Source organism: Ptychodera flava, chromosome 14, assembly GCF_041260155.1.
Source record: "Ptychodera flava strain L36383 chromosome 14, AS_Pfla_20210202, whole genome shotgun sequence".
In the NCBI taxonomy this organism is placed as follows: domain Eukaryota; kingdom Metazoa; phylum Hemichordata; class Enteropneusta; family Ptychoderidae; genus Ptychodera; species Ptychodera flava.
This window is the reverse complement of record NC_091941.1, coordinates 26,495,613-26,508,246: the sequence shown is the minus strand read 5'-3', so window position 1 is coordinate 26,508,246 and position 12,634 is coordinate 26,495,613. Positions and strand designations below refer to the sequence as shown.

General features: G+C 38.8%; 1 protein-coding gene and 1 long non-coding RNA gene across 7 annotated transcripts in view; one reads left to right on the top strand and one right to left on the bottom strand.

Annotated features, from left to right (window-relative positions):
- LOC139149939 (fos-related antigen 2-like) overlaps window positions 1–1,812 on the top strand; it is an 86,255-nt gene extending 84,443 nt beyond the window's left edge. For 5 of the 6 annotated variants that reach the window (XR_011556170.1, XR_011556169.1, XR_011556168.1 and 2 more), the window contains 2 exons: window positions 1–481; window positions 952–1,812. The exon at window positions 1–481 is cut by the window's left edge and continues 869 nt beyond it. The gene's annotated coding sequence lies outside the window, so the exon portion shown is untranslated. The other variant, XM_070722005.1, reaches the window with a different exon arrangement.
- LOC139149941 (uncharacterized) overlaps window positions 1–3,820 on the bottom strand; it is a 17,047-nt gene extending 13,227 nt beyond the window's left edge. The window contains exon 1 of the long non-coding RNA XR_011556172.1: window positions 3,650–3,820. This is a non-coding gene — a long non-coding RNA (uncharacterized lncRNA). The remainder of the gene's footprint in view (window positions 1–3,649) is intronic.
- Window positions 3,821–12,634: the final 8,814 nt, after the last annotated feature.

Below are 12,634 nucleotides of genomic sequence, written 5' to 3'. Positions count from 1 at the left end.
ACTGTCGACTTTCTAAAAATATGTTAAAGACTGTGGAAACTTTAAGTTCACGAGCTTCAAAATGAGCCCCAAAGAGCGGTAGACCAGAAAAGTATTGTAAAAAATTTGAGAGTTGGAGTGTCTGACCCCGAGGGGCATTCTACAATTTTGGCAGCTAGAATGACCTTTGACCTTCTCTCCTGTATCTCAGTAACTGCAAAAGTCAGTAGTTTGCTTTCTCTTGCATATGGACCATTATGCAATGAAAACTTTTTTCATAAAGTTGGGATGGCTTCAGATGACCTTTGACCTACTAATATATAGCTGTAAGTTGAGTCAAGATTATTTTTTTTTCGTAAGTGCAAGTCCAATAACTTCATTTACAATGTATCACGAACATTTTATGTCTTAAGTGCAGTGGTATATAGATGTTCAAGTCTACAACTTTCATTTTGTTCATATAGCCCGATCCACATTTTATATTTGCTTTTAAAATGGTCCTGTTGCATCCTTGTCAGACATCATATGCAAAACGTTACGGGAGGGAATGTCCATCCAATACATTGGTCGGAAGTCTATTCAATGGTCAGAACCCTGAATTATGCTGAAAGAGTTGTCGGCAAAGCTCATCTTCAAATCCACAAGTAGACAGGGCCGATGCAGTAAACAATTTGTCAATTTTTGGTATCCATCAAAAATTGTTAATGAGTGGATACCATGTGTCCGTGAACTGTTAACCTCGATGAAGGTTTATTTTATTACTATTATTTGAATTCAAATTGTGGTAATAATTGAAGAGATATGTCTTGACACAAAATCATTGAAAGCGACGACTGTGTCCCTTTGACCCCTTCATAACTATGGTGGTAGAAAATCAATGAGGCAAAAATTACGTACTACATTAAGGCCGTATGTGGTGGACCAGTCTGACAATGCTGTCTCTAATTGGCTGATTACCTCATAACTAATCAGGTGCGTGTATAATATATCTAATGAGATAGCTAAACTTGGCGACGCGCTGTATGTTCGCCTTCAATTCGCCGAAGTTGCAGTTTAATACTGGTAGTTTACCCATGTCTTAGGCAGCATATCTGCCAAATGTAGTCGACATACTATCTAAATTGAACAATATATTCGTAATAAGGAAGAGTCGCAAAAAGGGGTCCCTGTCACGAAAGGGCGCCTCCTACGAGCAAGTCTGCCTCCACGATTGAGTAACTTAAAGCCTTCAAATCTGCAGTAGGTATACAGTGTGATAAAGGATTCTTCGAAGTGGATAAGGACGTTGACATTGCCCTTTTAAATGCTGCATGACTTTTTTTTGGGTTCAAATTGTTTGTAAGATACTTGTTGTAGCTGCTCAGGTAAACAGATGTGATAGCGTAGAGTCTGTTTTATAGCGCATGCGTAGACGCGCAGGTATGAATGTTGTAGAAAGTCAACAGAACGATAAGGAGTAACATTTCAATGACCCTACATGACCTTACAGCGTGGTATATATGAATTATGGCTCAAACATTCCGGTTGAAAACTCAGTGATTACAAACCATATTAACACAATTCGCTGACGAATTACCACTGTCACTGACTTTAACGAACGAGTGCATTTTTTCTCGCACTAAATATTTAGTTTTTAATGCCACTCATACCAAAGTATTGGGATGTAACTTTGTATGGGGTCATGAAAGTGACCAATTTACAAGAATATAATCAAATGAAATTCAATGACCTCCTTCCTACCTCTTCTATGTTGCATTGGCGTTCATAGTACTTGTGTCTAAATACGGTGTTAACATATATAAACGAAATAAAATATGGTTTGAAAAATGCCAACTTTCAGCTTGGTCTTCACTGAGTGCAGGATTGAATGTGTGCACAGAACATCATCTTGGAACTCGCTGGCCTTAAAAAGTTGCTTACTAGGGGTAGATAATGGATGGGTTTTGAGGTCACACGTTTACATTCAGTGCAGGCCGGTTCTTTCAAATCGCGTTATTTTAATCCAACTTTAGGTCGGTTCAGCGATATCTGTATGAAGTCAAAATCGACCTCTTTTTCTTCTTGACTGTACACGCCTTTACCCGTGTGCATCACGTCTGCTTTATGGGCTTTGGCGGGAAAACCACGGATGCACTAGACATAATGTCAAAGGTGGAAAGGTTCGAAGGTTAGAAATAGACAAGAAACAGCCATGGCTGATGTACTCTGCGAGGTTACTTGACAGACATACACATTTTTGTGACAATCTCATTTGCAAAACAACTCGATTAAAAAATACAGTTTTACGAAATTCCACTCAGCACCGCTGTGTGTAATCATGGCTAGACCACTGTATCGGCATTAGTACAGACATTATTGAAGGTCATAAAAGATGTCCCTCTTTCTGACCATAATGACACTAAGTGCCTATAAATACGCTTGTCTATTTTTTTTTACTTCGGCCGTAGACCAAGCATTTATTTGAATGATAATATGAATCAATGACCTTTTATGGGTTTACAACAGGCTAACTTATTTTGAAATGAAATTTAAGATATATGTAACAAATTTTCTCTTTAAGTTAGTGGCATAAATAAGAGATTAACGTTCAATAAAGAACTAGTACTTTTTCCTGCATTTACAGAATTTTGCAAAAAAATGAAGTGAATAACTAACATTGAATTTAAAGGCACGATGTGTATGTATGTATGTATGTATGTATGTATGTATGTATGTATGTATGTATGTATGTATGTATGTATGTATGTATGTATGTATGTATGTATGTATGTATGTACGTACGTACGTACGTACGTACGTACGTACGTACGTACGTACGTACGTACGCATGCATGCATGCATGCATGCATGTATGTGTGTATGCATGTATGCATGCATGCATGCATGCATGCATGCATGTATGTATGTATGTACATGCATGCATGCGTTTTTCGACCATATAATTATAAAATGCACAATGAACGATTTGAACTCATAGAAAATGTGAAGTTTTTGAGACGTCCCTTGCCACCATTGCAACCACCGTTCGATGTTATGATGTGTTCGATGTTGTGAAATTGTTACTTTCTTTTCGAAAAATTAATAAACGAGTGACAAATTAGCAGAGTTCGGTGGCCCCTATACACCGTGTTAGTTGTTGCTGACAGAAGCCGCTGCCTATATGACAATGCCTTAAGCAGCATGCCTAACATGTTCCTAGTGCGCTGTGCACTACTTGTTCACTGTATAGCAGTAAGCAGGTCCGAACATCAATTAATTGCCGATACTCCGAAATTGACAATAGGGCTGCAGCAGTTGACGAATTTATAAGAAATGAAATAAAAAGAGAAAGAAATAGGCTTTCTCAAAAACCTAAATGCTATTTACCATTTATATTGTTGTTCTACGAAACGCATACAGCAGTGCTCGTTGAACACATGCGAGGAAGGGTTCTTGGAATGATGACGTCAGCGAAAAGTGCTTTGACCTAGTTATTTTGGCTTGCCTAGTAGTGCTGTTACAGTTCCTGCGCGATTCACAATCCGGAGAGGTGGGTTTAAAAACATGTTCAAAACTGAAAGACCAGTGAATGACACTGTGGAGGAAAGTATTCGAAGTAATTCTTATCACAGTTTTAGCTTATCCGTCTAAGTCGGCCTTCCTGTCAATGTCCAACAAAGTCTAAGCTTACCTGTAAACCGAAAATTAAGTATCCAGCCCTCATGTTGATGATTGCCAAGAATGAAATGGTTCGCAAGGTTTGCAGTGTTAGTGGTGTTCAAAATTTATAGACCTAGTCGAAAGCTCCTCCGTCATCGTAATTGATCTGACGGCGGTTGAACGGCTTACTCATATAAATCATCGGGACGTTACTGGTCAAATACATTTTAACACTATTCACATGCCGAAATCGCGCCTGCGCACCTTTAAACAAAATGGCGTGGCGGTATTTATGGTTCTTGGAAGCCGCGGCCAGGGAATACGAAAGCAGCTGCCGAGACAATGCGTCTTTCTTCGAACTCACTGAACTCACACCCTCAGAACCAGGGCGTTTCGTTAATTAAGTGATTTACGACGCAGAAGTTTGTGATATTAGCGGGTGCCTTAAACCTGTTGACGACATAATCAAACCTGTCAGACGTTGCAAATTATCTTACTTCATAAGCCTATTGGAGTGTTCATCCAGTCATGAATTGATGCAGTGCCGAAGCCTTCAGAAGCGTTCGACACAACGCCATACAGACAGTGCTTGCTGTCATCATATACTTACAAGGAAAGAGTTCCATGTTGCCAAACATTCAAAGACAATGTCAATTAACCAAGATAGATGAATCAATTATGAACATGTAAAACAGATAAATAAATAAATAATATTAAATGAATAAATGAGTAAATGAATAAATAGATAAATAAATAAATATGTAAATAAATAAATAATTAAATAAATCCCCTCATCAGGCGGAGAACAATTTGCAGAAAGTTCTCAGTATTAAAAGCAATACAGTCAGTCATACTTCCATCCACAGACTGTGTGTGGACTGTCTTCAATCCTTTAAAGCACACGATTGTCGGCGCTCATCGAAGTGACCTCATTCACTTATTCAGTGAGTATGTTTTACAAGGGGTATAGACGCCAATCATGAACACATCCACTTCAAATCATAAACGTGAAGGACAGACTGTTCCCTAGCAACTGGAGCGTGACCTTATATACAGAACCGAAACTGATTTGCAAAATGGAATTTGTGATAATTGCACTTCCTATATCGTTGCCTTAGTGACTTCCGCGTCAATCGTCAACAATGGATCGCCTTTTTAGGATGCGACACAGAGCCAGTGCTGTTTCCGAAAATATTATTAAAACGTTTAGTAAATTTCGAATGGGCTCCGCGGCAGGTGATACGTCGGTCAAAAAATAGGATAAAAGTTAAAAAAAAAAAAGAAAACAAAAAACCCCAAAATTGTATTCACCATGTCAGCCAGATTTCAGCGAGAGCTTCAGCTGCCAGCCTGAGATTTTCTGACTCCCTATAACTTCTTGAGAACACGGTACCGTTTCAGAGAAAGTTATTTCACATTTTTTTAAAAGAAGGTCTGTACCACATCTCAGTGCAGTGTTTGTCTCCCTGCAGTCAATGTCGCCGCTGTCAAATTCAATCGTCAGGTTTGCCATTACCAGACAGGGTGTACAGATGAATTGCAAGCAAATTAAATGTGCAATCCATGTCAAATGCCGACTTTTACAGTACATCTGCGTCTATATGGTGACTTCGATCATGGTAAACATTCTCATAAATCTGTTTTCTGTATGATGTCGAAAATATATGCAACTATTTTTGAACATTCACTACTTCTAAATTTGTAAGCTCCATTTTGTACTATGTTTGTTCCGTCTTTACAAAACTTCTCTTGATCTACTCCCAAAAACATGTCGAAATGACTGGGCCTGGTTTTCAGATCGCCGACACAATCTGTAGGCACTGGAGGTCAAACGCTATCATCGACGACTGAAATTTTTGGCATTATCACAAGCGGGACTGATAATATGAATGTGTGTTATAACAAAACAGTGACCGTAAACACGCCCAGCTTTGAACAGAAAGTCAAAGGTGATAGGGCAAAGTTCATCTCGAGTCTTAATCTGAAAACAGTCAATGCATAACGATACGTACGGTAGAGAACTTGAAAGCAAGGAAGAGTGGGAGAAATAGACAAATACATAAAGATACACACTTAGATAGATACATGCGATAGATATAGAGAGATAGTGTGAGGCTGAGATAGGAGAGAGCGGATGATACACAGATTATAGAGTTGTCATTTTCATGGTAGTTTCATTGCTTGGTTAATAACCCGTGACATATTTTACCGCAAATAAACGAAGACGATGTTAAACGTGGAATAGAAATCGAAACTAAAAACAACCGGCAAGGCTTTCACGTGCTTTTCACCTTATTTAGAATGGATCTCCATCTGAACGCTTCTACAAAGAAGAGAGCAATTTTGGCACCTCTTTGAAAATGCCGATTCAGATCTTGACGTTGGCTTATCAGTTTCCGACATTGTTCGAGTACGTAAGTTCAATTTCTCCCTCAGAATGGTGTTCTAGTTTACAGGTCTAGAAAGTGTAATTACTTCAACCGACGCGATAACACACCAAAATGAAACAAAGTGTTGAATACACCACTCACTCATATCTACGCACTTTCAATGTGTGTATATATCTGAGAGAGAGAGAGAGAGAGAGAGAGAGAGAGAGAGAGAGAGAGAGAGAGAGAGAGAGAGAGAGATAAGTTGAAAATAGACGATAGCTATGAACATTTATCTGCATTAAATATCATATAGCAGGACTAAGAGCACTCAGCAATTCGTCATCGTCACTGTGAGATCTGGAGAAGACACCCATGAAATTAAAAATATGACCATTTACTGTTAAATCAAACCATCAAAATCTGCCGAATAGGGATCGTGATGACCTGTTGTCGGTTCAGTGTGCACTACGTACCTACTGGTATGACGCTGTGTTAAAAATGAAGTGTTGTATATTGGAGATGTCGAATAAGTCATCTGAAAGCGTTCACCAGTATGACCGTCAGATGGCGACCTTGAAACTTTTAAGAAGTGCGGATTTACGAAAGTCACATCTCCTTGTTGATAATATTCATCTTCGATATGATGTTATTCTTAAGATGTCTTACCAATTGTCACCATAGCGAATCATTTTCAGTTTACCGCTGAGCTTGTCCATGATTCAATCGTTGGCGTGAAAATACTTGCCACGTTATGGGGGTTTGCCCGCATGCGCTATACATGGCGTTCCTTTACGTCCTGGTAGGATTCCCCTTGTCGTAAAATACGACACACACGCATGCCGCTGTCAGGACTTTCCTCGACAAGCGTCGATCACATCGTTACGATTTGTGTTGTGGCTCCGTGAAGATAAAGTTCAATGGCACATTATCACTTACATTCTTAAACAGCAATGAACTTCGTGCCAACAATCCATGTGAACAAGGGTATTCATCAAATACGGTTGAAAGCAAAGCGGTTGCGTGTTGAAGTGAACCGAAGTAACACACCACTCAATTTCTTCGGATGGCGCTCACGCGCCTGTCAGAAATGCGGCCAATTTCAGGAGCATAAGCTTAGGGGGTAGACCATTTGATGTCCTTGGGGAAGCTAGGATGATTCTGGGGAAAAGTTTCCGAGAGGTGTCTTTGAAAAAAATCCAGCCAAGAATGACAGAAAAGAATAAAAAAAGAATGCCAGCATGAAGTAAAAAAATAATGCACGGATGTACTAAAGTCTTCACTTAAAATTTTCGGGGCGTCCTCCGGGCGCTCTCTCTATATTTTATCACCTCTGTAATTTACGGCATGCCCTTCAGGCACACGATCTTTATAATATCTTTTAATGTCAGCGCGCCCTTCGGGCACCTTATTTTCATAACATCTTTCACTTTCGCCGCATCCTTTGGTCACGACATTTTAATAACATTTGAATTCATTACATTTCATTTCAGTAATGCCCTGATTCAAAGTTTGATTAATATTATCACTCACACTTTTGTTACACATGTGCTCAGTGTTTCAATTTGTAGAAAATGTTCCTATTGAAATATTCATTTGTCTCTGTCGACAAGGTAATAATTGGGAAATAATTTTGTGTCCAATACGTTTTAAGTCCAATTGCCACCGAATAGCCCCATTTAGAAATATGTGAAAAATGCTTGATATACAACAATATATACACATATACTGATTCTGTACACGTGTCAAATACGTTCAGTATACAGTACGTATGCTAATAAAATGCAAAACTACAGAGTACACTTAGTGTGCAAAGATCTGCATTACGTATACTAATGATCTGCATAGAAATACACTACGCACATCAACGTATTGGAATGTTCCATATACAAAGATATACGCTGCATATGCAATTAGTATTTTGTTCCATATACATCAATATACGTAAATATGCTAAGCGCATATCAAGCATTTTGTCTAGTGTAAAATTCCAAATTTTCTGTATCAGGACGGGACAGCCCCTCCTAACCACCCCAAGTAATTAGATTAATTGTGTCATTTCAGTATTCCACTACGTCTATACATTTGTAGTCTTTCAAATCTTTAGTCGGTTTGTGCAACCTGTTCTCAGCCTGCTATAGTACCTAGAACAAACTTGACCAATTAACAGTGGTAGTGCTTTTCTTACAGATTGAGACCTCCATGACTTCTTATTTGTCTCTATCAGTAATTTTGCTGTAGTAGAGCATGCTTCTATTTTCTTTCCAACTTTCCAGTATTCTGAAGCAGATGCTGTTTGCCTATAGTTCCACGTAAACTTTGTGATGCTTTACATTTCTTTCCTTATTCAGTTTTGTCATGTCATATGAAGAAAAGCATCTTTACAAAAAGAACAGCAAATAATGGCATTTCAGCGCGCGTGAAAGTGAAAAAAGAGATGCCAGAATTCACTCAATCGAAAAAAATTGTAATTCCAGGTGAAGCAGGAAGAAAAAAAAAATACTCCAGTCAATCTTTCAAGCGCCCCCCATATCAAATGGTCCACCCCTAATTGCACTCGTCAGATTATGAACCCTAAACCATGTCATCCTTTGCGGTTGTCCTGCAGTAACTTCTATAAATCAGTTCTTGTCATGTACACTATTTATACACAAACTTCAAATGAAAGCAGGGCAGTTTATTACAGAATACTTACACGTAGAGTTCACATACATCCATTGGCTGAACAACATATACATTGTATTTCAGCGAACCGACGGTAAATGCTACGAAGTACCACAGTCTCTGGTTGGGGACTGTGGAATAGCTGAATAAAAACAAACCGACCAAATAGTTACGTGTTCAGGCAATTTTACTTTCAAGTTGTCTTGAATTCTCTCCGGACGCAACTGTACGTGGCGCATGTTTTTGTTTGCTATGATGTCCTCTAGTGGAATATGCTACGCGGTGTCGATGCTCTCTGTTTCGAACCGTCATCTTATCGGCCGTGCTGTTTGTTATACCAGCTGTTGATACGTGGCCGCGGCCTGGGCTACCATCGACACTTCAAATGATTTATTTTTCCAGGGTCAGGGGTATGCCTAATGTGATCTAACCAGGCCATAAAAATGGTTTGTGACGGTTATGACATTCGGTCTTAGCGGTCACATCCCACTTTCCGCTCTTCTCGAGGGGGTCGACAACTTTTGTATTGTATATAGGAGGAGCTCTAAAGAAAACCTATGTTGATTCTGGATGAGCCACTCATATCAAATGTAAGAAGGAAATTCGAGGGCAGTTGATCGTCCCTTTTCATAGCTTATACCGTTAATAGATCACAATTGTATTAAACTCATCAACCATCACCATAGTGACAGTGCCCTTCACCTGTGTACAAACCGAATATATGTTTCTTTTGTGACCTACTGCTATTAACATGATTAAAGTGCACTGTTCCATTTCTTTGACCCTGTCCCCTTAGTTTATTTTTAAAGCCGCTTCAAACCCCTGGTATGATCTTTGTCACGACGGTGATAACATTTCGTCTTTTGTTTCAACAAAGAAAGGTATAGAAAATAGTAATTTTAAACCGACATTACGGGCACACAAATAAGGTTAAGACAGATTTCCTATGTTATATGTTGCGTTTACTCCGACCGCGCATGGTATATACTTTCATTGCTTTCCCTAGACTTAGCGGCTATGTCCTGTAAATCCACACAAGCGGCGACCCCCCTCCCCCAATACAACACTACACAACTCTAGCAGACAACAGTGTTCCTAACTGACCAAGCGAATCCGAAAAGGTTGTTTGAAGTATTTTACAACTGAAAGAATAGTTTGAGCACACAATGACAGTGCCGGTCGTAACAAACAGGGCCGAAATACTGGAGTTTCCCTACACCGTTGTTGAATGGGTACTTTTACAACTTCAATGTTGTTATATTTACGGGAGGAAAATAATCCCGAATGATTCATGCAATTTAAGGGATTGTGGTACATTATCGATTTATCTACACTTACAAAATTTCTTTCGCTTTTTGTTTTAAAGTCTTAAAATGTATTACAACAATCACAGAACAAAACCCCACTCGTTGGTTAGCAGAGACACTGAATGACAGTGACAAAATAATTTTAGTCAACTGGTGTCAAATGTCTGTAGTATGAGTATGGTGCTGGAAAACCCGGCTCTTCAAGCTTTGTGAAATGAAGAATAGTTTTCCTGATGTATATCACGTAAGCTTATACCAAAATATATACGATAGAAATGCTTTCTACTGGCAATATGAGCATGCACACTTGTTTCCAATCGAATCTTAAGTTAAGAGAGTAATTTGCCACATGGCGTGAATCCGATAGAACACATACCTTAAAACAACATTGTGTTATTCTAATCTGTTTATTCTTTTTCGACAAAAATATCTGACTCAACCTAGGTACATTATTCTGTGATAAAACTAAAATAATAACTACCTATCATGTCGCAGTACGCTTCAATAGACGTGACCTTTACTGGTATGCATCGACACGAACTTTACACGTCCTGCCATATTCTAAATTTAGAAAGACCTTTTATGGTGTAGCCGTGCGTTCACCAACTGACCCAGTTATCATAACATGTGCAGGTTTTTGACAGTTTATGGCGGAAGTAGCTGATAGCTGGTGAGATTGATTAGGGAAAAACAAACTTTGTAAATATCTTTGCTAAACAAATCTGTAAAAAATGACCTGTGTATTATTCCACTCTATTACTCTCTGGCTATTGCGTATATCGCAATACTAGCACGCACGGACTGAACAACGCGCACTCCCGAATCTTGTTTCCGTCCTCCTCCCCCTCACCCCTCTCTTCCCCTTTCAGTTGCTATAAAGGGTTATTTACCGTGGAAGAATTTCTAAGTTCTTTTTGTGATCCTGGCGCAAATCCCAAAAAAACCTAAGGGCCAAAATTTCCAATCAAATCGGATGACGTAAGATCAAAATACCCACCGAGCAAAACCATGAATCGATCCATTCGCGACTTATTGTCAATTTACAGTCTTATAAAAATGCTAAACAAATGCGCGCGAAATTGTCTTTAGAGGTAGCGGTAGGAAGTACCTTACTACATATACACAATCGTGTACTTTGCCAGTTTCGGTTCTGTAAACGGGCGCGCAATCATACTTAGCAACGGTCTACATGACTGTTTACAACTGTATATGAGAGTCAGTCCTTAATTGACAAAAACATTTATTTTAGTGATATAAATCATTGGCTGACAATATGATAATCACGCAGCCGGTTAAGGTATGACGTCACGCACGTTTATGGTTTCATTGCCTTTTTAGCATACACGCCGATTTGAGGCTATTGTTTCCCGTTTTTGTTTTGATCTAATCTAATAATGGCCTTTTTTGTTTTGACCTAATCGACATCAGGTAGATCAAAAGAAACAACAAAAAAGGTGACAATCGACCCCTTCAATAGGCGACAGTTATCTGTCAACGACAGTTTCATCGCCGAATCATATCGAATTAAAGACATGCAGCAATAATTTCAGAAAGTTAAAAGACTATTAGAATCCATACTGAAATCCACACTGCCAAATCTTGGACTGTTTCCATTGAAACTTGAACTCTCCAAGGTGAGAAATCTTTCCTATAGTGGGTCGTTAATCTGCCTAAACGATGTTGAAACAAGAGAGAGTACAGTACTATTCTTCTCTATTGACGATTTATCAATTTTTGTATCGCTTACAGCGCCACTGAAAGTTAAATTTGATGTACTCTCCATTGTTGTTGTTCTATCTGTAATATAGTTACTTGTTCGATTCTTAAAATCATGTCCCAATGTCAGGGCAGGTGTCTACACGGGCTGTATGTGAGTAGTTATAAATCCTTTCTAGCTTCTGACAAGCAATCTATTTCTCTGAAATAACTTATATTGCCATAGAGTACACAGTACGATGTGTTGGCCAGGGTTATGTTTAATACTTCAAGGAAAAAAAGCAGAAGAAAGGGTTCTTGTCGTCAGAACAAAAATAACCAAAATATTGTCAACATTTACAACTATACTGTACTTTTGACATCAACTGTCTTGCAGTATTGCCGCTTTGACCTCAGAGTGTGTTTCATTTGAAAAGTCGTATCATTGTTGTATTTCCGCTGGCTGTCGCATCTTACGAAATTTTCCTTGCATATGTGTAGTCAAACATTCTTTCAGATCTATGTCCGCCTTGAAGTGCTATGATAAATGTCTGTTTCTGAAGAACAGATGTGTGCCAAAGAATAATCCATCATTTTACAAAGAAAGCATTCAATTGACGAATACATCCGTCGCCAACTCCTCGTGTCGTTACCATGGCTACAGGTAAATTACGAGCGGGCGATGATCAATTCATACATTTGTAATTGTCATCATGATCACGTCTTTCATTCCATCCCTCTCTTTTCACTTCAAGAATATACCTTTAGATAAATATATTTCAATTTTTCAGAGTCACTTTAAACAATTCATGCGGTCACGTCTACGCATTTTCTCCAAACCCATTCTTCACTGTTTTTGCCTGGAGAGTTATGCCGATGAGACCAGTGTATCAGAACGACCCTGACTTTTTGTGTTTATATCGATACTTATACCAAACATTCTACTTCTCTGTAGACTCTGGAAAATCAAGCACCACGCCA